Here is a 27,830-nt window from a genome sequence, read left to right as displayed (position 1 = left end):
GCCTCCATTCCAAGAATGCGTCTCTGATGGCTAAAAGTTCGCGTTCTGTGATGGAATAATTCTTTTCGTAAGCTGTCAATTTACGAGAAAAATAGGCAACAGGATGAATCTCTCCCGAATGCGGACAGGTTTGAGACAATACCACCCCAATGGCATAACCTGAAGCATCAGCTTCCACAAAAAAAGGAAGCTCGGGATCAGGATGTTTGAGGACAGGAGCGGAAGTGAAGGCTGATTTTAATTGATCAAAGGCTTCCTGAGCTTCTGAGGACTATACAAATGGTACTTTGACACTTGTCAGAGAGGTAAGTGGTGCAGATATTTCAGAAAACCCATTGATGAAGCGTCTATAGAAGTTTGCAAATCCCAGGAATGATTGTAATGATTTGACTGAATTAGGCACAGGCCATTCCAACATCGCACTTATCTTGGATTGACTCATGCGCACACCATTGTTAGTAAGATCATATCCCAAAAAGTCCACTTCTGAGGCATGAAATATGCACTTTTCAGCTTTAACGAACAATCTATGTTCTCTCAGACGTTGGAGTACTATCTTGACGTGTTTTTCATGGTCTTCCTGGTTTTGAGAATAAATCAAAATGTCATCCAGATAGACAACAACAAATTGATCGAGAATGTCGTAAAACAGATCGTTCATGAAAGCTTGAAAGGTGGCCGGGGCATTACATAAGCCAAAGGGCATGACAAGATATTCAAATAGGCCATAACGTGTTTTAAATGCGGTCTTCCATTCATCCCCTTTTCTCATGCGGACGAGATTGTAAGCTCCTCTAAGATCGAGCTTCGTGAATATTTTGGAAGAACCCAACTGATCAAGAAGGACAGAAATCAGAGGAAGAGGATACTGGTTTTTAATGGTTGCTGCATTCAAAGCACGATAATCTATACAAGGACGTAGATCCCCTTCCTTCTTAGGGACAAAGAAAAGTGGTGATGAAATAGGTGATTTGGAAGAACGAATAAATCCCATGGACAAAGCCTTGTCTATGTACTCTTTAAGAACTTCGTCTTCTTTGAGAGTGAGAGAGTACACTCTGCCAGATGGTATTTTTACTCCCGGAATTAGGTCTATTGGACAATCATAAGCTCTATGTGGAGGTAGAGTCTCCGCCATGCCTTTGTCAAAAACATCTGAATAATCTGTATATTGCGAAGGTATCACAGAGGATACGTTTTTAGAGACAGCTCCAATATGCATAGTAGGTGAAACTAGCGCCCTGACTGGACTGTCATGGGTAATACCGAGTAATGTAGTACATCGAGTATTGCACATATTGGAAGAGAACTGAATCTGAGATGTTGACCAGTCGATGGCAGGATTATGAAGTTTCAACCATGGAATACCCAGAATGACTTTGTAAGCTGGTGCTTTAATGATATCAAATGATATGTCTTCAGTATGGCCTTCGTCAGTACTCATATGGAGTGGAACTGTTTGGTGTGTTACCATTCCAGAGACAAGAAGTGAACCATCCACTGCGTTAACTGTTTCAGGGATGGTTTTGTGAACTAATGGTATTTCTGACATGATGGCAAAACATTGATCAACATAATTACCTGTTGCACCTGAATCGATCACAGCTGTAGTCTGGAATGAAACACCATGATCTAAAGAAAATGTAACAGGTAGGCGAACTAGATGACTCGGATTCTGTACTGTAGTGTCCAAGGATGAGTTTCCCGACATAGGGACTCTGTCTACTGTCGGGATTTGGCGTTTCCCGCCTTCCTTTTAGGTTGTTTGGTACACTCAGGTAACAAGTGATCAGAGGCCCCACAATACATGCAGAGATTGTGTGATCGACGATATTCTCGTTGAGCAGAGGTAAGAGGTCCCCTAATTGCCCCAATCTGCATAGGCTCAGGAGCAGGAGATGATGAAGATGAAGCCTCTGCTGCAACCGAGCTGAGCAATGCTGTTTTCTTTTCGCCACGTCTTTCAGACTTACGAGCATCAATCTGAAGGACTAAATCTAGTAATTCCCCGAATGCTGCGGGAACTACAGGAACAGTGGAGAGAATGTCCTTTAGCTCATCTGATAGGCCTTGATAGAAGACAGCTGTCTTCTTTTCTTCAGGCCAGTCGGTCTCTGCTGCCAACTGATTGAATCGAGCCAAATAAACCAATAAAGAATTGTTTCCTTGTCTATGTTTTAAGAGTTCCAGATCAGTAGCTTGAGTGGTATAACGTGTATCAAATACTTTACTCATCATAGCAAGAAGGGCATCACAATTGTACAGGACATGACTACTAGATTCCAACAACGGGTTAGCCCATGCAGCTGCAGTGCCTCCCAAATGAGACAAAATAAAAACCGCTTTGGTTGTAGATGTGGGAAATGAGGTGGGCCAACACAGAAAATGTAATTTGCATTGATTGATGAAAGTTCTGTATTGTTTAGGATCTCCTAGGAAGCGTTCAGGAGGAGCTAGCGGGAACTGGGTTGTAAGCATGATCGGATTTGATTCCTGCTGTGGAGGTGGAAACCCTGAATCGGATGCTGTAGCTCCGGCACCAGCCATCTGTGACGCTGGTGTGGTAACCAAAGACTGAATGGCGTCCATGCGTTGGCGCAGTGCTTCTTGTGCATTGGTTAAGTCGGTACGTAGATCCGTGACCATTTGCACAATTTGATTCAAAGCATCACTGGCCTCTGTGGACATTTTTTAAGGCTGCTAATTCTGTTACTTACCACTCCGAATAGGTCAAAGATGCGGAGAACACGACCCTGGAGATGTTGGTAGTATAGAATTCCGAATTCAGCCTTCCATCCCAGCTCCCCTGAGTATAAGACTCAGGCTTCCTCAACGAGGGGCTCTTTTCCACAATGTACCTCTCTGCTGTTTCAATAGAACAGACAGAGATGTCAATTGAATAAAAGAGCGGGGAGAACACACACCGCCAATACCAATGCTGCAAAAGAATACAAGATATTAGACAGTGTTGATGTGTTGATGTTATAAACAAGTGATTAGAGCAGTAAATGATAGAACAACTACCTATAGGGATATTGGACTGGAATTGCGTTTCCCCGGGATTATCTACAAAGAATAACACGAATGAGTGGAATCAATCTAAATCAGTATCGTTTCCCACTTTAGCTATAGTATTGATAACAACTGACCTGAGTAAGGAATATTTGAGTAGGAGGAGTCCAGGATAAGGAGTTCAGAATTCTGGAGACAATGACAGGAGAAAATAACAAACAGGGGAGTTAGTATAGGTAAGTAACCCCGGACGGCACGAGGGACGCACTAGGGTCGGGTTGGTGCAAATCAGGAAAGCGTTCATATGCACTGAAGAAAAGACTCACAGGGAAGTCACTGAATGTCCCAGAATCCAACAGAAAACAAAGTCCATGGAAGACAATAGATATGTACCTGAGTACATGATTATGATTGAGTAGTTGTTGAGATGATTGATGTGCAGAGCGGCCACCAGGAAAGAACCGCAAGACACTGAAGAAAGCCATACCCAGAAGCGTTCCGAGTTCAACAGCCAGACGGTCACAACAAGAACAAGGGAGGAGACGAAGCAATCCAATTTCAGGCAGAAGGTCAAAACCAGGAGTTCAGATATGGATTCGTGTAAGGAAACACGAAGAAGAAACGGATGAAACCGCGTGTAGCTGGTAACGCTAATTAGCAGCAACGAGCCCCTTGGAAGACGGTGGTTTTATAGTCGTACAAGGGGCGTGGCTTGCTGTACGTCTTCCACGTACAAGGTGTGTCAGGTGACCTGGAGTACGTCGACGTTTGTACAGACGCCATGGTAGCTTGTACCTGGACCATAGAGGAGCCTGTAACTAAGATGAATTCTACAAGGATGCCGATGGGAAAGTCCGAAGTGTAACACTGCACAGGCACACCTGGTAGATACATGAGGACATCATGCTGAGCAGGGACTTGATGGATCTCACGCTGGCCACGTCCGTGTCCAGCAGGTGCTGCACCTTGCCCAAGATGGCCTTCGTCGTCTCCGACGGAGAGGCCAATCGCGCCACTGTATTGAGCTTGGCTCCCAGAAACAGTGCGACCTGTGACAGAACCAGGCGGGATTTCGAGTAGTTGATGGAAAATCCCATCTCTGTGAGCAGTTGGACGGTCTGCGCTGTGTGTTCGACGGCGAGTTCTCTTGTCCTTGCATGGATGAGCCAATCGTCCAGGTAGGGGTAAATGTGGATCCCCCCCGCAGGCGCAGCCGCGTCACCACTGGTGCTAGACACTTGGTAAATACCTTGGGCGCCGACTTCAATCCGAATGGCAGAGCCTTGAATTGGTAGTGCCGTCCTACAAACCTGAGAAACTCGGTGTCCTTTAAGAATGCGGATGTGGAAGTAAGCATCCTCCAAGTCCAGCGAGGATAGGACCTCGCCTTCCTCCAGCTGTCCCAGCACGTGCTGGAGGGTGACCATCCTGAACTTCTGGGCCTTGAGGTATTTGTTTAACTGACATTGGTCCAGGATAGGGCGCCAACCGCCTGTCTTCTTTCTGACTAGGAAGTATCTTGAGTATACTCCGGAGCCCCGGAGCCTCTTCGGAACGAGCTCAATGGCACCTTTCTTGAGCATCGCCCTTACTTCTAACAGCAGTTGAGGGACGTGATTTTCCTTCCTGGCCACGGGAGGAATGCGGGGGCACTTTTTTAGAAATTCGAGAGTGTGCCCGTGGGCCAAGGCATCCAGCACCCAACGGTCAGTGGAGATGGACTCCCACACGCTGATGAACTTTGCCGCAGGCCTCCCACCGGGGTGCTCAGGTGGGGGCCTGATGCTACGGCCAGTTCAGTCCTGCTTGGTGGCGGCCTTGACGCCTTGGCGACAACGACGCATCCTCTGTAGGCCTCCTGCAACGGGAGCGGGCCGCCTGGCGGTACGTTCAGGAACCGCTGCCGGATCCCTTGGAGGCAGCCTGTCTGACTCCAGACTTCCGAAAGGGCAGCCATCGTTGCTGCAAAACTCCCAAGGCCCGAGCTGTTTCCGAGTCGCTCTTGATGGCCTGAAGTGACTCATCCACTGTCTTTCCAAACAGGTTGTTCCTGTCGAAGGGCATGTCCAAAACTCTGGTTTGCACGTCCTGGCGGAAATCTGTTGCCTTGAGCCATCCCCGCCGTTGAAGGCAAACACCGTTGCCCAACTGGCGGAACCCGGTGTCAGCGATGTCTGTGGCCACCGTTATGGCATGGTCCGACACCACCTCACCTTCCTGCAGGATCTCCAGGGTCTCCGCCCTCTTGTCGTCCAGTAGGCAGTCCAGCAGGGGAGCGATCTTGTACTACAACTTCCTGTTGTAGCAGGCTACAATTGCTAGGGTGTTTGGCCGCCTTAATTGTCGTCACCGCAGACAAGATGACTCGTCGTCCCATGAGGTCCAGTTTCTTTCCCTCGCCGTCAGGTGGGGAGGTTGAAGTTGAAGCCGCCCCCCCGCCGCTTTCTTCTTGACCACCACAGAGATGACTGAATCTGGGGTTGCCTGTGTCCTAAGGCACAAGGGGGCGTTATCAGGGACCCGGTACTTCTTCTTGTACCGATCCCTCTTGGCAGGCGAGAGCAAGGAGAGCAAGTCCCTCGTCCCAGATATCGTCAAGCGACGGTACCGCGAGCACCATCTTCCTCTTGGCCTTGCGCCGTTGATTGAGGAAGCCTTCCTTCTTCTGTTCTTCGGGGCAGAGCTGGAAAAGCTTGGATGCCCTGGCAATCATGGCGTGAAGGAGCCAATTTCATTGGGCGGGAAGGCCCGAGGGGATGGTGATGGAAGGCCCATCCCGTCATCACCACCATCGTCATCCGTCCCCGTCGTGGCCGTATCCGTTCCTGTGTCATCCCTAGGATCAGGGGAAGGAGATGAAGGCTGAGCGGGCCGCAAAGGCTGGAAGGGCGGGTGAACTCTCCTCCCCTTGCTTGGAGGGCTTCCTGACGGGGCCAGTTCTGCTGGTTCGTCCATTGGGGGTAGAGGCAACTTCGTCCTTATCTCTGTGCATACGGTTTGGATTGCCATCAAAATGGCCGCCAAGTTGTCCTGAGGCTCGGGAACTGGTTGCGACAGGAGCGATGGTTGCTCCTCCTCCACGGGACCCTCGTCGGCACCACCATCGCTCTCTTCATCCACCTCCTCGGGATTCCTCCAGTGGGACCGGACCTCCTCGAACCTCTTGTTGAGGCCCTTCACAACTTCAACCAGCTCCTCCGCAGATGCTGGATCCATGTGCGTGACGGCCACCGCCCCCCCTCTTTTTCCACCGGGGTCTTCACGGGGGTCTTATCGATGGGCTGAAAAGAGGATTCCCTCTGCGGTGGCAGGTAAACTCTGGGCCCCGAGGTCACCTCCATTGGGGTAGCCTCCACAGGCTTTGCCAGGGCCGCCGCGACTCCCTCGATAGAGGCCTTAGCTGGGTGAATCAAGGTCCTCACCACCTTAGGCGGGCTTGAGGCCTTCACCTTGGGGGTAGGGTCACTGCCTCGCTCCCCCTCGGCTGGTTCCTTAGATATCGACCAGGGCCTCTCCAGAAGCTTACCCAGGTTCTCGGATTTTCTCTTCCACCGAGCCAGAGTGTTGGCTAATGGTTGATGGCATCAGTGTAAGTGCATCCTGCCTGGCAGCCGAGGGGTAAGACCCTTCGGCGCTCCCGGTGCCCGTGGACCTGCAGTGCTTTGCCTTCTGTTGGGCCCCCGTAGCCGGGGCGCCCTCACAGGACTTCGCTCTTACTTCTTCTTCATCTTCTTCTCCAGCCAGCTGGCAAGGCAGATCCGACGATCCCTCATAGTCCATTCCGACAAGTTCTTGCAAAACGCACAGTCCTTCTCCACGTGCATTTTGTCTTCGTGAAGGCAGTAGAGACATCTCAAATGCTCATCCTCCTTGAAAACATTCTGTAATCCGCATCCAGGGCAGTTCCTGAACAGCTTGGATCTGGGCGTCGAGCTTCCCTTGTCCTGGGCCATGTCCACGAGGTACGCCTTAGATCTTATGGAATCCTCCAAGAAGGGTAACTCGACGAAACTTCACCCTAGAGGGGTGTAGAAAATTCCAAAACGGGTCCTCGTTGATCGGAAGTAGAAACGACGGAGCTTAAGGCTCGTTTCACTGAAAAATGATATCAAACTCCTTGAAAAAACACAAAACGAAGTAAAAACTCGAGAGCTATAGCACGAGGACTCCCAACACTTGAACGTGCGGTAAAAATCTGAGGATGGCTGCCAGGGGAGAGGCTTAGGGAGAGGGCAGTCATTGGCTGGAGCAGTATGACCCAGAGACCAGTGATTGATTACTACTAAGAAAGACAGATCAGAAACGTAACTGATACTGATTTTTTTCTTTACCGAGGATTCCCAGGCTGACGACGGGGAATATTTATGAGCATGTGAATCCATGCCAGACCCCATGCTGGAGAAGGCCGAGGATATGTCTTCCAAGAAGGTTCCAATAGGGCCTGGCGGTCTATAGATAAGAAAGATATTCAACGTTTGGGAGTTAGCAGTGGGTAATTTGACCGTGAGGCATTTTGCAAGATTTCATAGTGGGTGTTAGAACTACTCTCATAACCTAGTGTGTCTAGTCAAAGGATCGAATTTAAAGGGTCGACAGGTCAAAGGATCGACACCAAAGGGTCGACAGGTCAAAGATCGAATTTATTTTTTAATTATATATATATATCATTTTTTTAGGCTTTTGGTTAGGGAAAAACAAATGTGGAAAAAAAAATGTGATCCTTTGACCTGTCGACCCTTTGGTGTCGATCCTTTGACCTGTCGACCCTTTAGATTCGATCCTTTGACTGGCAACCATCTAGGTTGGTCTTAGCTATAATTGCTAATCCTCCACCTCGAGAGCTATATCTATCTGCTCGCAGGATGGTATAGTTATCATAGTTATCAGTGACTGCCAGAGATAGGGCAGGGCCTGCAGCATCATGCAACCATGATTCTGAAATGGCGAAGAAGTCAAGGATATCTGTTAGGATAATGTCCGATATTTCAGTTGCATGAGCAACTAGAGACCTGGCATTTATGAGAGCCCCTTTAAGATTTAGTGGGTGGCTTTCATATGCAGAAATGGCACTGGGACTGTCTTGAGTCGCCCGTCTAGGATGGTTGGGTGTGTTTTTTTTTATGATTGGTGCAGCTTGTAGTAAACTCTATGTCTACTTTATGAGGTAGGCACCGTTTTAGGTAGTTTAGATGCTCAATCTTTTTTGCCGGTAGTTCATATAATTTAGATAGGCGAGCACGCAATCTTAGGTTTCCATCAGCAGTGCTGCATGGAGCCTGTGCGATACAGTATTCTTGTTGCAGGCTAGTTTTGTATGCAGTTTTGTGTGTCTGTCATTATGGGGCAGGTTTGAGTATTGTATGGGGTCGTTGTACAGGAGAACATAATGGTGCGAGTGTTGGTGACCAGGCTATTGGTCTGTGATGCTGAGAGGAAGGAGAAGGCAACGTGAAGCGTTAAGCCAAGCTAACTTCGGTAGGGCACCGGTTAGGAGTTTGTATGACCAATGGGGGTACATAATGACAATAGGTTATAAGCCTGTGTCCTGATTGGGCCTGAAAGGCTGATAGTAGGCTAATTCAAAAGGTAGGTGCAAATGGAGTTCAGAGTGGGCAAGCTACAGTAGGGTTCAGCAGTTTAGGCTAGGCTAATACTATACAGCGCAGCCGATGCTGGTGCAGTAGGTAAACACGGTAGGCTAATGCAGTGGCAACAACAATCATGAGGAGGTAAGGCTAATGCAATGGCAGCAACAATCATGAGAGGGCAAGGCTAATGCAGTGGCAGCAACAATCATGAGAGGGCAAGGCGAATGCAGTGGCAGCAACAATCATGAGAGGGCAAGGCTAATGCAGTGGCAGCAACAATCATGAGAGGGCAAGGCTAATGCAGTGGCAGCAAAAATCATGAGAGGGCAAGGCTAATGCAGTGGCAATAACAATCATGAGAGGGCAAGGCTAATGCAGTGGCAGCAGCAATCATGAGAGGGCAAGGCTAATGCAGTGGCAACAACAATCATGAGAGGGCAAGGCTAATGCAGCGGCAGCAAACAAGAGGCAAGGCTAATGCAGTGGCAATAACAATCTTGAGAGGGCAAGGCTAATGCAGTGGCAGCAGCAATCATGAGAGGGCAAGGCTAATGCAGTGGCAACAACAATCATGAGAGGGCAAGGCTAATGCAGCGGCAGCAAACAAGAGGCAAAGCTAGTGCAAAGAGGCCTTAGCAAACATATGGCTGGGCAATTGTAGTGATAAGGCGCCGCGATTAGCATGAGGCAGGGTTAAAACAATGGCTGCAACAAACGTGAGGCAGGCTGTTACAATGAGGCACAGCGACTAGCGTGTACATTATGGCCATAGTAATCATGGTGGAAGTGGTATGCACCTGTAAATGGTGCAGACTGAGTTTCATATAATGCATAATAAAAGCGGGATAGAGTGTAGGCAAGTATGCAGTATTCAGAATCTTAAAAAGTGGCCTGCGGGTAGGCTTAACAAGTGTCAAAGTTCATGTTGAAGATGTCCTGAACAGGCGGGTGTAGCACTGCTTGGCTGGCAATCTTGTAAGTTGCAAGGACTGGCGGGTAGGCAGGGGCACGGAGTAGGACTCGTGGCCCAAGGCACAGAGAGGCACTCACACAGGCTCACGACAGGCGTTGTGCCTTTGTGAGTGCCTTAGTGTGGGCCGGCTCATTTTTATATGAATAAGAGGGGCTGATGGCCAATAGGCACGGGAGGATGGGGCTAGGTGCACTTAAATCACAACAAAGCCATCAGGCACAGATGCGGACTGCCATTTTGTAATGGCTATTTCCTCGTGGTGAGGAATAGTGCAGATGGTTGTGGCGCTGTCTGCGCGCTGTTAGGGGCATGCAAAGGGGTGCAAAGTGAAGATAATGGTGGCCAGTACATTTAGATTGAATTTACTGGGATCGGGCGACGCTCCTCGTGAAGTGTCGCAGATGGGCGGGCACTTACCGGCGGTCCACTGCTCCTGAAGTGGGAAGGGAGCTCCAGCTCTTGCTGATGAAGGCAATTTTTTTATTTATTTGCATTTATAAAGCGGACAGAGCTGCCCTGAGGCATCGTGGCGCTGTTACAGAAGGCTTCAACTTAAACATAGGTAGAATGTAATATTCTGCAGACAGGTGTGGGAGTGGCCCACCCAGTAGTTGAACTGGGAAAGGTCTAGGATGGTGCGCAGGCCAGCCTGGTTGGATTTGGGCACCGTAAACAGACGGGAGTAGAAGCCCTCCCCTCGCTCCCCTATGGGAACCGGTTCCACCGCCTTGAGATCCAGAAGCTTCTGGACCTCGGCTCCGAGGGAGGGTGTCCCAGACTGATGGAAGGGAGGATTGATGGGTGGGGTAGCGGGAAGGGGCAAGCAGAAGCCTGCCCAAGCAACGGAGAAGACCCACTGGTCCTCGTGATAGTCTGCCACGCCTCCCAGTGAGACTAAATGTGCCCTCCCACCTGGGTCTCATGCAAGCATCGAAAACCCTCATTTAGCAGGTTTCTCAGTGGCGGGACCACCTGATCCTGAGGAGGAGGCAGAGGATTGAGAGAAAAACTGACCTCAATGCTGATGGGAGTTTCCAGCTGCAGGATCGACTCTACGTGTCTTTCGATCGAGACACCCCCGAAAACCAGAGGAGGGCCAAGGCTGTGAGGGCATTCTGAGCCCTGAAAGGTGGTTTCACCAGAACGGACAGGGACTTGGCTGTCTGAGTGCTGTCCTTAGTCTTGGTCAGCTCTACATCTGTTGACGAATGGAACAGTTCTTTGCCGTCAAAAGGCAGGTCCAGAACTTTATCCTGAACCTCCTTGGAAAACTTTGTGGCATGAAGCCAAGCCTGACGAGAGGTGTCCACACCAAGCATGAGGCCCCGAGCCGAGGTGTCGACATGATGCGGCGCAGCCTCAAGCATATCCTGCGCCAGGACTCTGGCATCTGACATGCCAGCCTTAAAAATCGTCCAGCTTGTCAGCGGGAAAGAACTCCTCAAATTCCAACAGACCTTTCCACATATTCATATTTGCCCCCTCTAATAGGAGCTCTGCGTTCACCCGGCAACTGCAGGGCCAAATTAGCAAAGATCTTCATCCCCAAAGAGTCAATAAGCTTGTCCTCTTTGGCCAGGACCTGGGCCGCCGCTTTAGACGACGCTGAAGCCGGTCTGTATTGTTGTGTGGCAGCCGCCACCACCGTGGAGGAAGGGAGCGGGCAAGACTATAAGGCTACCTCCTCCGAAGTATGAAGCCTATAACGAGCATCAATATTTTTGTTTACGATCAGTCCAGAGTGTGGTTTATCCCAGACCTTGCAGACTTTGGCCAAAATGTCCTTCTGGAAGAACAAGCCGCTACGCTCCTGAGGAGACAAGGTGAACGTCCCAGAGCACCCCTTCTTGCAGAGCAGTTGCCTCAGGTAGTGGAACATCCAGAAGACACATGTCCAGCAGTAATGGAACGCCCTTACAGAGCGGGGCTGGTAATCTCTATCCTGATCTCCCTGCGTGTCATCCAATGCGTCCGTATCGACCTGCATCACACATCTGGCTATGCCGAAGACTTGTCTACTGGAGACAAGGGAGGCAGGGGCGGAAGGGCTGGAGGTGGGCCAACCGTTAGAGGTGGCACAGCTGTCGGGACAACCAGTGCCACAGTAGGAACTGTCGGCACAGGAGACGGCACTGGAGGGCAGGTTTACCTCAAAAGACCTCAGATACTACTTCATGGAGTCAGAATGCATAAGCTTCTGAAATTTTCCAAAAAAGGCATCCTCTACCGAAGGCTCAGACACTAGGGCGGGCAGATGTGTTTCATGAGAGGAGTAGCTCCACGGCCGTAAGGGAGAGGCCTGCCAAGAAGGGCCCTCACCAGCTGGATTAACGTAGATCAAGGGCACAGATGCAGCAGGAAACAAAACCGTGTGCGGCAAATTCAACCGAGCATTCAAGTCATAAACTGGACGAAAGGGATTCGCACAAGGAAATCGATGTTCACCTGAAAAGAACACTCCCAGCACCTAAAGCCGATGGCGTAGGTGTAAGGGAGGAATCCAAAATGGCAATTGTTGTCTTGGTGGGAACGTCCACCATTTTGTCAGTGCCTGAGGAGAACTGCGTCACATGTGGGAGTGAGGCAGGGGTCTCCACAGACGGGTCAGGGGTCTTCATTTTAGCCTTGAGACAAGGAACCTCAGCAGAGCCGGTACTACGTGGCCTAAGATGTTTCTGAGACATACTATCAGCCAAATTATCCTATAACAGAGGAACCTCGGCAACACCGGTAAAAGAGGAATTACAGTCAGGAACCTCACTCTGTGCCCCCTCGACAGAACCGGTATCACCGCAAGCGCGGGAACGATGAAGAATCCACCTCACTGACAAGACCTTAACAGGCCTCTCAGTTCTGTCGGTCACCTTAGCCTCAGATAGAGGAACCTTGGACCAGAGTCCGGTAATAGTTCGCTCACGAGGGGCTTCAAACCTTGGTTTGGTACAGAAAGCCTCTGCCGAGGCCTTGGGGCACACCCCGGTGTCTGTATGGGAAGCTCCAGACAAGGAGACCTCGGCTCCGGTACCCACCACCTCAGTAGAACTGGGCCGTTGAATAGCCCCCACAGGAGGGGCCTCAGATTGGAATCCGGTGTAGGCAGGCCCCTTACGGAGGCCCTCGGAGAAAACTCTGGTACCTTTTTTTAGGCCTGAAAGGCACCTCAGGGGAAACCCGGTAACAGAGCTTTTGAGTTGGGGTGCCCTAAAAACTAAAGAACTAACCGGGCATCTCTTCTTTTCGTTGATGAAACTCTGACAATGCGGGGGAGGAACACGCTGAAACACCTCCCACCGCTCCAGACGACGTTGAAGTGACCGGACCGAAAGGGAATTGCAGTAGAAGCACGAGTCCCACCCGTGATCCGGACCCAAACACTCTAAACAAAGAGGATGGGGATCCGCCCTAGTGAAGCGTCGCTCGCAGGAAGAACAAGAAGGAAAATCTAACCGAACCGGCATAGACGGACTACTACGCGACCGCTAAACCGGAGCAGGAGAGAAGGACACTTGAAGGAAAAAATCTTACAAAGATGCAAGTGCGTCCAGTCCCGATCATGCGGAGAAAAGGACTGATGGGTGATGTGCTGGGCGGAGCTAAGGAGGGCAGGGTTACGGCCGCTTGCGGTACCACGTAAAAAGAGAGCAAGGACATATTTTTTTTAAAAATGTGATGCTTTTAACAAAGTGCTCCGGTCCCGTCCCACAGCAAGGAGGAATGTCCCTTAAGTATGGAGGAAAGGGGATGGGACATAGGAGTATAGCCTTCTCCATTTGTATTATACATGAGTGCTCCAGATAATTTAAATTTGGGGTATTTTAATCTCTATGTGTTGATGTTTAAAGTAAAACTACTTTATGGGGGTGTACAAATAGAATCCCCAGTTGAGGCATTTCTAATGGATTCCTTCCTTCCACGGATTCCTCATCTATGGTATCTATATCCTAGCACAGCTGTTCTCTAGAAACATTTCTGCAGTCAGGGGGTTTGTCCCGGCTCTGTGTCGGGTCAGTCCAAAGCCTCTATGCGGTTTGCACTAGAAATGACATTGAGGCCAATATAAGTAGTGGAGCCACACTCCATGACCTCAGTTCCTTTTTTCCACGCATTCACACTTGAACGACACCGCACCATGTACTCCGCAGGAATTTGTGCCACTTCCCATGGACACTTTCATGTCAAAAAGTAAGACATTTACAACGAGATCCCTTGGGTTTGGAGCCCATGGATTCTAGAGAGGAGACACTTCCCCGAGTAGTTCTATGGGAGTGGCGCTATGCTGGACCTGGCAGCTAACATGCCAGGGGCAAGCAATCTGGACAATTCCCTGTAGTTGGACATTCTACCAGCACCAACACCAGGTAAACCTCAATCTGCTTTTTAGTGCCTGATGGCAAAGGTGGTCGATACCCTGGGTTCCTCTGTGCCGCCCAGGTCCAGAGTGCAATACAAACTCTGCAACATTCTGGACGATGCACCGAAGAGGCACTGCTGCCCTTCAACATAGTGGTAGAGGCACCAGTGTTAGAAGCATGGGATAAACCTGCCTCGGTCACCCCTAATGGACACCGACCTAGCATGGAAGCATTGTCCGGCACCTTCTGACCCAGCTTTCCTCTCCACCCACACATTACCTGAAAGCATGGTGGTACAGGCCACTACAGTGAGCCTGAAAACGTCTACCTTATCCCTGCTCTGCACCACGCAGGTGAAGCAAAAGGCTGGACGCATGAGGCAAGGAAGTGTTCGCGTCAGGCAGCCTAGTGGTGAAAGCCATGAATGCATCTTGTGCCATGGTGAACTTCTCCTTTGGCCTCTGGTCAGCTGTAGTCAGTGCGGCAGAGCATGCTCCAGAGGGCAGAGAAGCAATGAGACTGTGATTCTGGAGAACTAGGTGTCCCCAACAGCGGCTCATCAGGCCACACGGGAGAACATCACAGCAGATGCATTGAGCAGCCAGACCTCGGCCTACCACAAATGGGAGCTGCGTCAAGAAGTTCTGGAGGAGATCTCGCTTTATGGGTGGGGGGAGGCGACTCATCAATTGGACCTCTTCGCTTCCAGAGTCAATCGGAAGTGAGTTCTACTGCAGGGAATTTCCTCAGTACGGAGCTTTAAGGGGCGCATTGACCGTCAAGTGGACATTTGACCTCCTTTATGAGTACCCACCGATCCCAGTCATCCCACTGGCCCTCAGGAGATCCAGTCTGTTCAAAACCACACTGATCCCGATCGTCCTGGACTGGGCTAGAGAACGTGGTATCCAGAGTTAATGGACAGGCCCATCTGACCTCCCTTGCGCCAATGCGCCAGTCAGAGGGGCGTGTTCTACACCTGAACCTCAGCAGCCTTAACCTTCATGCTGGACTACTGAGGTAATATGATACAAGGAGTCCTCCTTTCAACTCTGAGGCCAGCTACAAACTCCATTTATGCCTGCAGGTGGCATACATTTTCACTGCCGGAGAAGGTCCTGGATCCTTTATCCTGTCCACTGCCCCATGTGTTGGATTTTCTGCTTTCCTTGGCCCAAACAAGCCTGCAGATTGACACTTGGAAGGGTTACCTTGCCACCATTTCTGTGTTCAAGAGGTCCCTAGAAAAGGGCTTGTTTTTCACAATCAATATTGTCATGCAGTTCTTGTGGAGTTTGTATAATCAGTTACCTCCCTACCAGTTCGTAGTTCCAGTGTGGAATTTGAATTTAGTTTCAACTTTTCTTATGGGCACTCTGTTTGGGCCCTTTCATTCCTGTACCATTGCTCACCCTTATGTGATTTTCCTGGTTGCCATCACATCCGCGAGATGGGTGAGTGAGCTCCATACTTAGTTTTACCTCTGCATTTGTTTTCCCCACCACCCCCCCAAGGAGAAGGTGACTGGAAGCAAGACCCTCCTTTCTGCCAAAGAGGGTCTCAGATTTCCATCTCTCAGATCCATCTTCTTGCGTTCTTCCCTCCACCTCACCCTTCCAAGGCAGAGGAAAGATTTCATTGATTGGACCCAATACGGGACCTTCATTTCAATGTCTCTCATACTCGAGAGGCTAGGAAGGATGACCAGATTTCTGTTGGCTGCGCTGGTGCGGGAAGTGCTGGGACCAAACAGACCCTGTCCAGGTGGATCATTCTCTGCATCTCAGAAGGCTATGATCTGGGTGTGAAGGATGTGGGGTAAGGGTATATGGGCTCATTCTACCAGGAGGGGCTGCCACCTTTGCCCTGCAGGCATTTGCCAGGCAGCTGAAAGGGGCCCTTAAGGGTCCCTCGCGATATGGAAACAAGGCAACAACCATACACAAAAGGATACGCCAGACACAAGGTTGAATTCCCAATGCTAGGGTTTATTTGCAAGAAAAAAATAGTCTCAGTTGGCCAACTCAGGTCTCACGCCCCGCAACGTGTATTCTCTAGACCTCGAGGGACGCAAGAGAGCGAACAACATACATCAGTTACATATATACAAAATGCATATCATACAATCAGCTATGTCATGTTTAACATCCCCCTTTATTGGGTTTCTTTGAACTCGGGATGATGATGGACATTTTCTGACGAGTATGACAATTATGACACTTTTGATGTCTATTCTAGTAACAATGTGCAATTTAGCAAGTGCGGAGGCATCTTCTAGTTGTTGAACAGAACACAGTGCTTCTGTTCTTGGAAGCGAGCTACACACGGGGGAAGTCACATTCCAAGCTTTGCTATCTATGAGGTGCTATTCGTGTCCTGGGAGCCGACACGCTCTAAAGGGTTCAGTCAAAGGTGGGCCGTAAGAAGAGCATAATTCAAGCCTTTAGCTGTTTTATTCTAACATATTCTACCATAGTACGAGACTGGCTGGCAGCTGCGAAATGATTAAATTCCCTGTGGCTCTCCCTCAAGGCTACAGAGAGGCAGCGTGGGCATTCCTTTCCGGGCTGCTCGTGAGGAGTTTCAACGAACTCCTTAGTCCTGCCGCCTTGCCCTTTCATATTCAGACAACAATGTTAACAGTTGAGCAGAGTAAGCAGAATTCGCAAGAATTGCAGGCTGCAAAGCAGTTTAGACAGAAAGCAATGAGCAATGGTTAACAAGCAAAATGGCAATTCTTGCTACGTTTAAAATGGCCGCTCGTTGGTCAAGTGTAGTAATCTACATTTCTATAATTCTGTGCATAAGACGGTTGGCCTTTGGCCATCAAGATACGTCTATCATCCAAACTGAAGGGTATTCACTTTTTCAGATTGACAAACCCGCCTTTTGGCCATATGCCAAGCGTCTTATTCATGAATTGTATCCTCCTCGTATGAGGATAATTCTGGGGTATCTATGTCTGAACCCTGCATGCTATCATATGCATCATCTTCATCATTAATGTCTATAGCAATGAATTGTTTTACTGTTTTTGTTTCATCAGTGTCTTTGTCATTTTGGCCATGGGTTTGTTTTCCTCTCGACATCATGTGCATACATCCCTTAGTACATCCCTCAGTTATCTCAGTGCAAGCTATTGGTAGGCATTGTATGCAACAGCAACATGTTATGAATATTCCAAGCGCCACCACTAGTATCGAAATTAGCTTCCATCCCCAGGACCGCAATAGTCCCCAAAACCAGGATCCTATCCCCCGACCCCCTTCTTCAGTAGAGAGTGTGGAACTTAGGACATGTAATTTCCGGATTGCATTAAATATCGTAGGGGAGTAATCATCTATAAACACACAGCATGCAGTTTTTACGAGTTTGCAAAATCCCCCACGGTCAACTAATATTAGATCAAGAGCCATTCTGTTTTGTAGTGCCATTAGCCTAATTCCTTTTTCTTTCAACGTCATGTTGTATAAGATATCCGTTGTTGTATCTATTGTATTTTTTAGTATTCTGGACAGTTTCCTTATGTTATAGGAGTTTTCTATTTAGGCCAAGAATGGTATAAAAGATTTGGCTGCATCTAATGCTATCATTCCGTCCTCGCTACTCCTTCGGGTTCTACCTCTTAACCGCCTGGCTACTTCTGCTGTTTCTAAGAGGAACACTCCCGGAAACAGTAGACCCAGGTAACACGTACCTCCCCAGTTTCTAGGTAACCATGGGTATGCGCTTTCCCCACATACGAAATAAACAGGGTCTCCTACGTATACTGGTTCAACTTCATATTTTAGGACCACTGTATCCATGCACCCAGAGGACATGCCTACTAAGTAGATACCTTTTTTCTTCAGGCATAACGGGACAGTTCTTGGGCTGTTATTCACCGCATAGGAAGGTGGCACAGCGTCTTTGTTCCATTCTTCTCTCATGCGGAACGTCATTACTGATGTTTTTTCTGGCAGGGACAATCTATCCTGCCTATTTTGTTTTCTTATTTTTCGTGTACTCTTTGGCGTGGGTTTTGGGATTATTACACGTGTTTTATGGAATATGGAGCAGCCCACAGGTCTCATGATAATTTCCTGGAATTCATTCATATTTGTTTTATCTAATTGACCCGTACTGCTTCTGTTCCATTTCCCAAAAAACGATTGCACCTAAAGATGCTCTGCATGCAGAACTTAATGGCAACGGTTGTACATACCATCCTATCCCTTTCCCACCATGCTGTGATAAATGAGCACATACTCAGCAGTTTCTTTTCTTTAGAACTGCATGGGTCATGTTCATTATTAGCAACAACGTGTTGTTGCCATACCCTTCTCGTTGTCTCTCTTCAATTGGGGACAATGTACAAGTGATTACATGAACCTGGCTTTCAGTAGTGGACACATTCGTTTCTGGTAAGAGTGTTTCTAATGGGTGCTTTGACTCCATGCACCATAATACAATGGCTATTGTCATTGGTACTACCATACTTATGAAACACAGAACCAGCGTCCAAGTTAGTACACCATTTTTTTTACCATGCCTTTTCCCTGAATTTACAGTCTCTATAACTATCATTTTCTCAGCAGCGGTGCAGGAGGAAGCTGGAACCAGTTTCGATTTGCTCTTCATCATCCTTCTTCTTACTGTAAAAATTTGTTGTGGATATCTCTCGTTGTTACACTTGCTCTGATGCCAAAAGTTCAACGGAAAAATGTCATAGTTCAGTCTGCCAGCCCTTCACAGCCTTTACCATTGGTTTGGGCACGATTAGTAGTATTCCTTTTATCTCACTGCTCAGACGATTTCTGAATAGTTTTTAGTGACCGAGTACTATGTGCATCCAGCTTGTCCTGCTCTGGCTTAGGACACATGTACTCTGTCATAAACGCACCGAGGAGCCGTGAGTCTTGAATTGTCCGATTTGCACAACTCTCACACCTCTCTCCTCTACACCCCTGGTTCCTTCTCCGTCCGTGAGTGGAACCAAAGGCAAAAACACCAAGAATCAGTGGATCACTTCGCCCTCCAAGGCCTGAGGTTATACCGTTTCACTCCTGGTATAGTGTGATCTGTGAACAGTGCCGATGCACTTCCAGTGTCAGGCTCAGTGTCAGCCTGCGGCGCAATGACAGGTGACGTGGAGCGCCGCGGCAATGATGCAGATTCTGTTATTGGCTCTGGTGTGGTTACAAGATCTGATGGGTGCCAAAGGGGCACACGCTCCGTTTTTGCAGCTGTCTGCAATGCTGATTCTGTGTCATTCAACAATGATGTTGTTTCTGCTGGCCAGTGTTGGGGCACTTTTTTCGCCCTTTCCCCTTTTTGGCAGTCTCTCCAGGCTCTGTTTCGAGTTTCACTTCTTGCTCAGGCTGATGCTGTGGCAGTCAACTGGCAGTAGTTTCTTTTGCTTCCAAGACCGTTTCCTTTCTCTGGTCGTCTTGGTCAAGCGGTGTGTTCAGCAAACCTGGGAATCTTTTGGCATGCGTCGCATGGATCCAGGCCGTGTGGCCGTCTACTTGAATGGCCGTCTGCATCACCAAAAGTACTTGATAGGGGCCGCACCACCTGGGTGCTAATGATGTTTTTCGCTCAAAGTTTTTGATCAGCACCCAGTCTCCTGGCTCCAGCACGTGCCCCGGTCCGGTGTATCGTACTGGTAACGCCTCCTGCACCTGCTGATGAATCAAACGCAACTTCTGCATTAAAGGGCCACAGTATGTACTTAACACAGGATGCTCTACCTTGCATAATCTTTTGGGCTGCGGTGCACACCATACATTTGCTGGTCTCCCCATTATAATTTCATAGCGAGAGAGCCCGGTTTTAGCCTGCATAGACATACGCATGCATAATAGCGCTAGAGGTAATGCATCTACCCAACTCAACTTGCTCCCAGCACATATTTTTGCGATCTTCGATTTTAGAATACTGTTATGTCTCTCAACAAGTCCGGCGGAACTGGGATGCCTGGAGCTGTGGAATCGTTTATATATCTGCAGACCTGCACAGATCTGTAATACCACTGCGCCCACAAAATGTGGGCCGTTGTCTGACCACAGGACACGGGGCAGCCCAAACATGGAGAAATACTCCTTGAGCATTACTTTTGCCGTAGTCATTGCAGTGCAATCTTTTAAGGGATATGCCTCCACCCACTTGCTGAATGCACACATCATTACCAACATATATTTATAGTTCTGACACCTTTCCATTTCTATGAAATCAAAATGGATCATCTCAAATGGCATAGAGGGTGGGCCAAAACTGCCTGTTGGAGTCACGGTTCCCTTCCCTACATTGTGTTGCAAGCATGTAATACAATTCTACACCAATCTTTCTGCATTTTTTTTATGTGCCCATTTTTCCATACTGTGGATAAATGCTGTACTATCTTCTTTGCACAGATCCGAGTAGGGCTGCACGCCATTGTGACCATTGCAGTCACATAACAATTTGGCAACATCCAGTTCTTTGTCCACCCAACAACCCTCCAAATCTACCTCAGCAGAGCCCTCAGCCCACCCTCGAATCTCTTCGGCCGTGGCCTCGGCCTGCATTTCTTTGACAGTGGCAACTCCATCCTCTATCATACAGGGTACTTCCTCTGTTTGTACTGTCATCATTTTATTATGTAAATCAGTGGCAGTTTGTTTCGCAATTCTGTCTGCAAATGCGTTTCCTTCTCCTATTTTGCATGTTATTTTTTTATGCGCGTCGCATTTCACTATTGCTAGGCGCTTTGGAAACATGAGTGCAGACAACAATCGCACAATTAAAGGGCCATGCTGAATCCTGGCCCCATGTGATGTCAAGAAACCCCTCTCAGGCCAGAGTCGACCAAAGTTATGAACCACGCCAAAGGCGTACTGGCTGTCAGTATAAATGTTTACGTTCAAATTTTCAGAGAGTTCACAGGCTCTAGACAGCGCTAAAATTTCTGCAGCTTGTGCTGAATTATAGGGGATTCTTTTACATTCTACAACCCTTTCCAGAGTAGTGATAGCATACGTGGCAGTTGATGTGCCATCAGGTAATTTGAAACAGGAGCCGTCATAAAACAATTCCCCATCTGGCTCTTTCTGTGGGGTGTCACTCAAATCAACTCTTCCCTTTGTTTCTTCTTCTGTGACCATTAGACAATCATGGGGTGGTGATTCGTTGTCACCAATTTCTGCTATGGGCAGTGGCATTAATTCTGCAGGATTCAATGCGTTACACCTCATAATTTGGATGTGGGGTGCAAACAAGAGGAGTTCATATCTTGTTAGTCTCGCAGAGGTGAGGTGTTGCGTCTGGGTTCTATTTAATAGAACGTCTATGGCATGTGGCACCATCAGAATTAAAGTGTGCCCCAATACCATTCCTTCAGTTTGTTTCACTGACGCAGCAGCCGCTGCAACAGATCGCAAACATCGTGGTAGTGCGTGCGCTACAGGGTCCAGCGCAGAAGAATAATAGCCGCATGGCCTATTTCTTCCACCTTGTTCCTGTGTCAAAACCGCCAACGCACATCCTTCACTCTCGCTTATAAACAATCTAAAAATGTTGGCATAGTTCGGCGTGCCTAAAACTGGTGCGGAACACAATGCAACTTTCAATTGATCAAACGCTTTCTGACATTCCTCATCCCACTGTAAAGGCATCACTGCATCCTTTTTTTGTTAACTTTATCATCGGCTTCACAATCAACGCAAAATTACTGATCCACTGCGGACAATAAGAGGCCATGCCTATTACAGCTCTCACTCCTTTTTGAGTTTTTGGAATAGGCATACTAGAAATACTTTCTATGCGCTCTGGCGTTAGTCTTCTCCCTTCTTTGGAAAGTAGGTAACCCAAATAAGACACCTCCTTTCGATTATACTGGAATTTCTTCAAACTAGCCTTGTGACCATGTGTCGCTAGGTGTGTCAATAGTAATACAGTACTCTCCTTGCATATCTCCTCTGTGTCAGCAGCTAGTAATAAATCATCTATATACTGCAAGAGTACGCAACCTGTAGGTAATTCTAGCATATCTAGCTGTTCCATTAGTGCCCTACTGTAAATACTCGGGCTTTCTGTGTATTCCTGTGGAATGCACGTGAATGTGAATGATCGTCCTCCTAGAGTGAACGCGAACAAATATCTACTGCTCTTGTCCACTGTAATGCTAAAGAACGCATTCTTTAAATCAACTACACAAAAGTATTCTGCTGTAGCAGGTATCATTGTCAATATTGTTGTGACATCTGGGACCAAAGGGAATTGTGGGTCTACCACTTTGTTTAATGCACGCAGATCAATTATGAAACAATATGGTACTTCATTGCCTCCCTTCTTGGGAGGCAATGAATAAACTGGAAGAATCAGGCTGTTGCACTTGCTGCCTGCAATTTCCTTCTCACCTTCAACAGAAATTTTGTACTGGGGAATTCATGGCAATGTAATACCTTCTTTCAAAGTTATTTTTGCTGGCTCTATTTTCAAGCATCCCACATCGTTATCATGCATTGCCCACAGACAGGTTGGTACTCTACTTAGCTCTTCTGGTAACGCTTCGGACATGAATTCCGTCACCGGTACATCATGTGGCCAAATCGTGAGAAACACCCCGTTTGCCGTACAATGTATAACTGCCCCCAATTTTCTCAACAAATTTAATCCTAGCAGGTTCTCTCCACAATTTTCTGTCAGGAGAAATGGACACTGCTCCGTAAATGGTCATATTGTGACTGGGACAGATTCGGACACTGGGTTAATGACTGGTGTACCTGCGAACCCTACAGAAACATTATTTTGCCCCGACAGTGGTATCTCCGGAACCAAGTGGTGGTCTATCGAACACTTTTGTGCCCCTGTATCTACAAGGAAACAGTGCTCTTTATTCCTGATTCTCAATTCTACGCAGGGTCCTCTCTGATTCACGGGAATAGACACTGGTTCTGACCCCTGTTGTGGGCTGTCCTATTGCGGAAACAACACATCGTCCGATGTGTAGTCACCACTACTGCTATAATACGTGTTTGGCTGTGTATCAAAAATATTCCCATTTCCCCCTCAGTGTCCTCCACTCTGATTGTTTCTCTGTTGGCCCTGCCCGCCCTGATTCTGGTTTGGAACACTTTGGTGTAAAGCCTGGTTTTGTTGGGATTGGTTTTGAACATGGGATTGGTTTTTATTACCTCCATTGCTATAATCCTGCTGCTGCATGCTATTTCTATTTGGGCCATTCGACCCTTGATGCCCTCCATTATGCCTTCTCTGACCAAACCCACCTCTATTCTGTAGATGCGGGCATTGCGCTCGCCAGTGTCCTTCCGCTTTACAGTACGCACATTGATTTAATCCCAATGATACCCCATGCATATTATTTAAATGTCCCCTGCCTTGTGCGTTTCCTCTTCCTCTATTGTGTCCAGCTACCTGCTGCAGTAGTACCCCTACTATTGTTCGCGTCGTTTCTTTTCTCATCTCCAATGGGTACCCATTACACATCTCACTTACTTCTTCCACTGACATTCTTTTGTTCGACATCCATCGCATTGTTTCCCCCACCCATGCCTGCAATCTTTGTTTATCACCTATCTGTCCAGGGGGCGGCAAACACTTTGCGCCACCCGAAAAAACTTTCGCCATGATTTTTGCATATACAACTTCGACGCCTCCTTCCTACCTTTCTTGATATCGTCTCTTCTGTACTCAGGTGTAGCAAACATTTCAGCATATTCATCATCCATTTCATTTTTAAGCTCGATAAGTTTATACACATATTCCCTTACGTCTTCATCTTTTTGCTCACAGCGTGCTAATTTATTCAAATCTAACAATCGTTGCGGCGGTAATCTCCCAAGTGACTGTTTCCACTTCCCCACTAACAATTCCCCCATGCATTCCAACACTACCTGTCTCTCGTTGTTTCTTCGGTAACCATACAATGAGGCCAATGCTGCCGTCCCGTCATTTCCTTCTATGTACATTTCTGCCTCTTGCTGTAATTCAACCTTTCTTTCTTTGCTGATCGCGCCGCGGGTTACCCGTACAAATCCTGCTTCTTCAGCCCCGCCTCTTGCCTCCCCGGTCTCAATTTCAACTTCGGGATGGGCGGACAGTGCTGAATCTGTCTCCAGAGCGGGAGGTGCAGATGGGACAAGTGGCACAGGTGGCATCTGTGAAGGGCCATTCTGGGAAATGCTGCGTGCATGGTCTTTGCCTGTGGGAGGGCTCGAGCTACGGGTGGGGCTTGGGTTAATGCTTGGGTGGTAGGAGGTGCTTGGGCTGCGGGAGGGAGTGTGAGAGCTACTGGTGGGGCCTGTGCAACCACTACTGGCATATTTGGTTTTGATTCTGGTTTTGGGCCTTGGCCGGTATGTGTTAACAAATGTTCCATTAATTAATCTGCTATGTGTAGTTCCCGCTGCAGGTATATTCCCTCTATGTTCATTTGTTCATGTCTCCCTTCCCTTCTTAGACTTGCCGTCCACTCCTCCTCCTCCTTCTCTTCCGCTAACTCAAGCTTCGATTTGTGCCTACGCGCATGCTTCTCTCTACTCCTAAATCGGAGCATTGCTTCCCTCCTCCAGTCTTTAATAGTTTCAAAAGCCGCGGGTCGCGCTTGTTTTCTTATCCACACCCTTTCCATGTAATCTATCCTCGCAATCTCAAAACAACCACTGATGGTCCTGTTGCTTTCTAGTTTGCCTATGCCAAATTTCACAAAATATTATCGCACCCACACCATATTTCGCATACATGTCATAAGCCGGCGTTCCCCCAGGCGGTGCACTTTGGCCATTTTCCAAGGACTGTCTACCGCAGCGGAAAAGCCCCGCTAAAGTGGACAGTACTCCAGGCATGTTTTTAACCTTCCCCTTGGCTAACCAACCTTACTCTGGATGTTTGAATTTGCAAAATCAACACTCAACCAAAAATCAGGATTACTTTTGAATCAGGGAATGACTCACCTGATAGAACAAATTGCCTGTTTACTGACGCAACCAATAACGTCTGGCCCGGTACGTCGATCAGGGATCAGATGTGTGCAGATCTGCGAAGGAATCTCTCCTCACTTCTACAGGGCGCCCTGTACACCTCTTGATCCCGGCTCGATCGTCCCGTCCGCGCTGTTCTTCCGCCTTTACTCCGTTACAGCGTCTACGATGGGACAAGTGGGGGAGGGTCCCTATTCGGGCACCATCTTCAAAGGGGCCCTTAGGGGTCCCTTGCGATATGGAAACAAGGCAATAACCATACACGAAAGGATACGCCAGACACAAGGTTGAATTCCCAATGCTAGGGTTTATTTGCAAGAAAAAAATAGTCTCAGTTGGCCAACTCAGGTCTCACGCCCCACAACGTGTATTCTCTAGACCTCGAGGGACGCAAGAGAGCGAACAACATACATCAGTTACATATATACAAAATGCATATCATACAATCAGCTATGACATGTTTAACACCCCCCTTTATTGGGTTTCTTTGAACTCGGGGTGATGATGGACATTTTCTGACGAGTATGACAATTATGACACTTTCGATGTCTATTCTAGTAACAATGTGAAATTTAGCAAGTGCGGAGGCATCTTCTAGTTGTTGAACAGAACACAGTGCTTCTGTTCTTGGAAGCGAGCTACACACGGGGGGAAGAGTCACATTCCAAGCTTTGCTATCTATGAGGTGCTATTCATGTCCTGGGAGCTGACATGCTCTAAAGGGTTCAGTGAAAGGGGGGCCGTAAGAACAGCATAATTCAAGCCTTTAGCTGCTTTATTCTAACATATTCTACCATAGTACGAGACTGGCTGGCAGCTGCGAAATTATTAAATGCCCTGCGGCTCTCCCTCAAAGCTACAGAGAGGGAGCGTGGGCATTCCTTTCCTGGCTGCTCGTGAGGAGTTTCAATGAACTCCTTAGTCCCGCGGCCTTGCCCATTCATATTCAGACAACAATGTTAACAGTTGAGCAGAGTAAGCAGAATTCGCAAGAATTGCAGGCTGCAAAGCAGTTTAGACAGAAAGCAATGAGCAATGGTTAACAAGCAAAATGGCGATTCTTGCTATGTTTAAAATGGCCGCTTGTTGGTCAAGTATAGCAATCTACATTTCTACAATTCTGTGCATAAGACGGTTGGCCTTCAGCCATCAAGATACGTCTATCATCCAAACTGAAGGGTATTCACTTTTCCAGATTGACACAGCAACGTTTGCGTCTCTGCACACGCTCGATAAGAATTACTGCTTGGATTCCCTTGCGGGGCAGGATCCCAGTTTGGATAGGGCAGTCCTTCAGAGTTTTGTGGTTTAGGTGGTGTGCTTGCTTTCCTCCCTCCTCCAGATTACGTACTGCTTTGGGAGTCCATCATAGATGAGGAATCCATGGCAGGAAGGAATCCATTCGTAGAACAAATTACTTTCCTCTCAGTAATGTTCCTTCTGATGGATGTTCCTGTCAGATTCCTCATTGCACTGCCCCTCTTCTGGGAAACTGGTGCACCATCAGTTCCACAGTCCCTCAGCATCAAGAGTGCTAGGAAAGGAGGGTGGAACTGAGGTCTGGGGCACAGCACTGCTACTTATACTGGCCCAGACATCATGTTGGTGCAAGGTGCGAAGAGGGCTGGACTGATACAGAGCTGTGCAGCACCCCCTATCGGCAGAATGGTTTCTGGATAACAGCTGCAAAAGGATATGGATATCAAAGATGAGGAATCTATGGCAGGTATAACCATCAGAAAAAAACATTGCAGAGAGGCAAGTCATTTGTTCTTTTTACTTAAGTAGAAAGAAATTGCAACTTTTTAATTCACACTTCTTTATGACTAGCAATTAATGTAAAATAAAATATACATTACTTTATAGTTTCTCTACCTATCCAGCGGAAATCCCTGTAAACCACCATCCACTGGTACTGCCTGGCTGGCATCACTGGGCTGAACATATTCATGAACCTGAGTGGGAGAAAGCAGGAAGGTTGGCACCAATTTGTCCATTGTTTCCAATTTTACAGTTGGGAGTTTGGCTACTTTTTTGAAGGGAGTGTTTGCTCATTCTTGGGGAGTAAATGGTTAATACACTGCTAGACAAAGCACCTTAAAACCAATCTGAGAGGTCACAGGAAGCCGGTGTGGATTGTAATGAAACAGTGATATGGCCACATGTCTCAATGCCTGAAAGAAGCGTGTTGGAACTTTGTGCCACCTGATGTTCGTCACAAATTCCAAGGAGCACAAAAAAATGGCACTGCCATAGTCAAATGTGGAAATAATTAGAGTTATAACAACTGACAGAGTATGAAGGTTGAGAAGCATTTAGACAAGGGCTGGCTGACTTGCTGAGGCGATGCTATGCTGGGATCCTGTTAGAGGGTGTCAGGATTGGGTTAGTATTGCAGTGGGGTTTGCTTGACTGAATAATGTACTCCAATTTTGCTATGAATTGAACATTATGATATACAATGAAATGTGTTGCTTGATATATGGTTATTTGCCATTGGATAGGTTTAACGAGCCTATACAAGCTATTATTTTAGGTTAACACTTTGTGATGTGCCTTTAGAAATGCAATGCCTTTTATACATATTGATTCAGTGATAGAGCCGGTCTATTGGGACTATGATGTTCCTGAAGCAGAAGGGATAAGGCTGGACAGGACTTTTGTGTCTTTGTCAATGGAAAGGGCATTTAAAACCCAGGTGGTGTTGGACAGGGGTTTATATGATTGCCATGTATTTGAATGTCCTTGACAAAAGAAGTGATATAAATTAATTTGATTACAGAATATGAGAATTATTATCAGACAAACAAATGTGTTTGAATTCTATGTGAACGTGGAAAGTTGGAATATTGTGTTACTCTAGAAGGAAAGTATGAGGGGATTTGTGTATGTGTAAACAAATACTTCCTTTTTACATTCTTGGCTATAAGACGTTGGTACAGTA

The 27,830-nt window shown here is 47.7% G+C and overlaps 1 protein-coding gene across 1 annotated transcript in view; it reads right to left on the bottom strand.

The window, feature by feature from the left end:
* The window catches only part of LOC138560841 (zinc finger protein 585A-like), a 183,610-nt gene that overhangs the window by 91,531 nt on the left and 64,249 nt on the right, over positions 1 to 27,830 (bottom strand). The gene's annotated exons all lie outside the window — the stretch shown is intronic.

This window comes from Ambystoma mexicanum, unplaced genomic scaffold, assembly GCF_040938575.1.
Source record: "Ambystoma mexicanum isolate Mex_15411 unplaced genomic scaffold, UKY_AmexF1_1 Mex_scaf49, whole genome shotgun sequence".
Classification (NCBI taxonomy): Eukaryota; Metazoa; Chordata; class Amphibia; order Caudata; family Ambystomatidae; genus Ambystoma; species Ambystoma mexicanum.
This window is presented reverse-complemented; position numbering and strand designations above follow the sequence as displayed.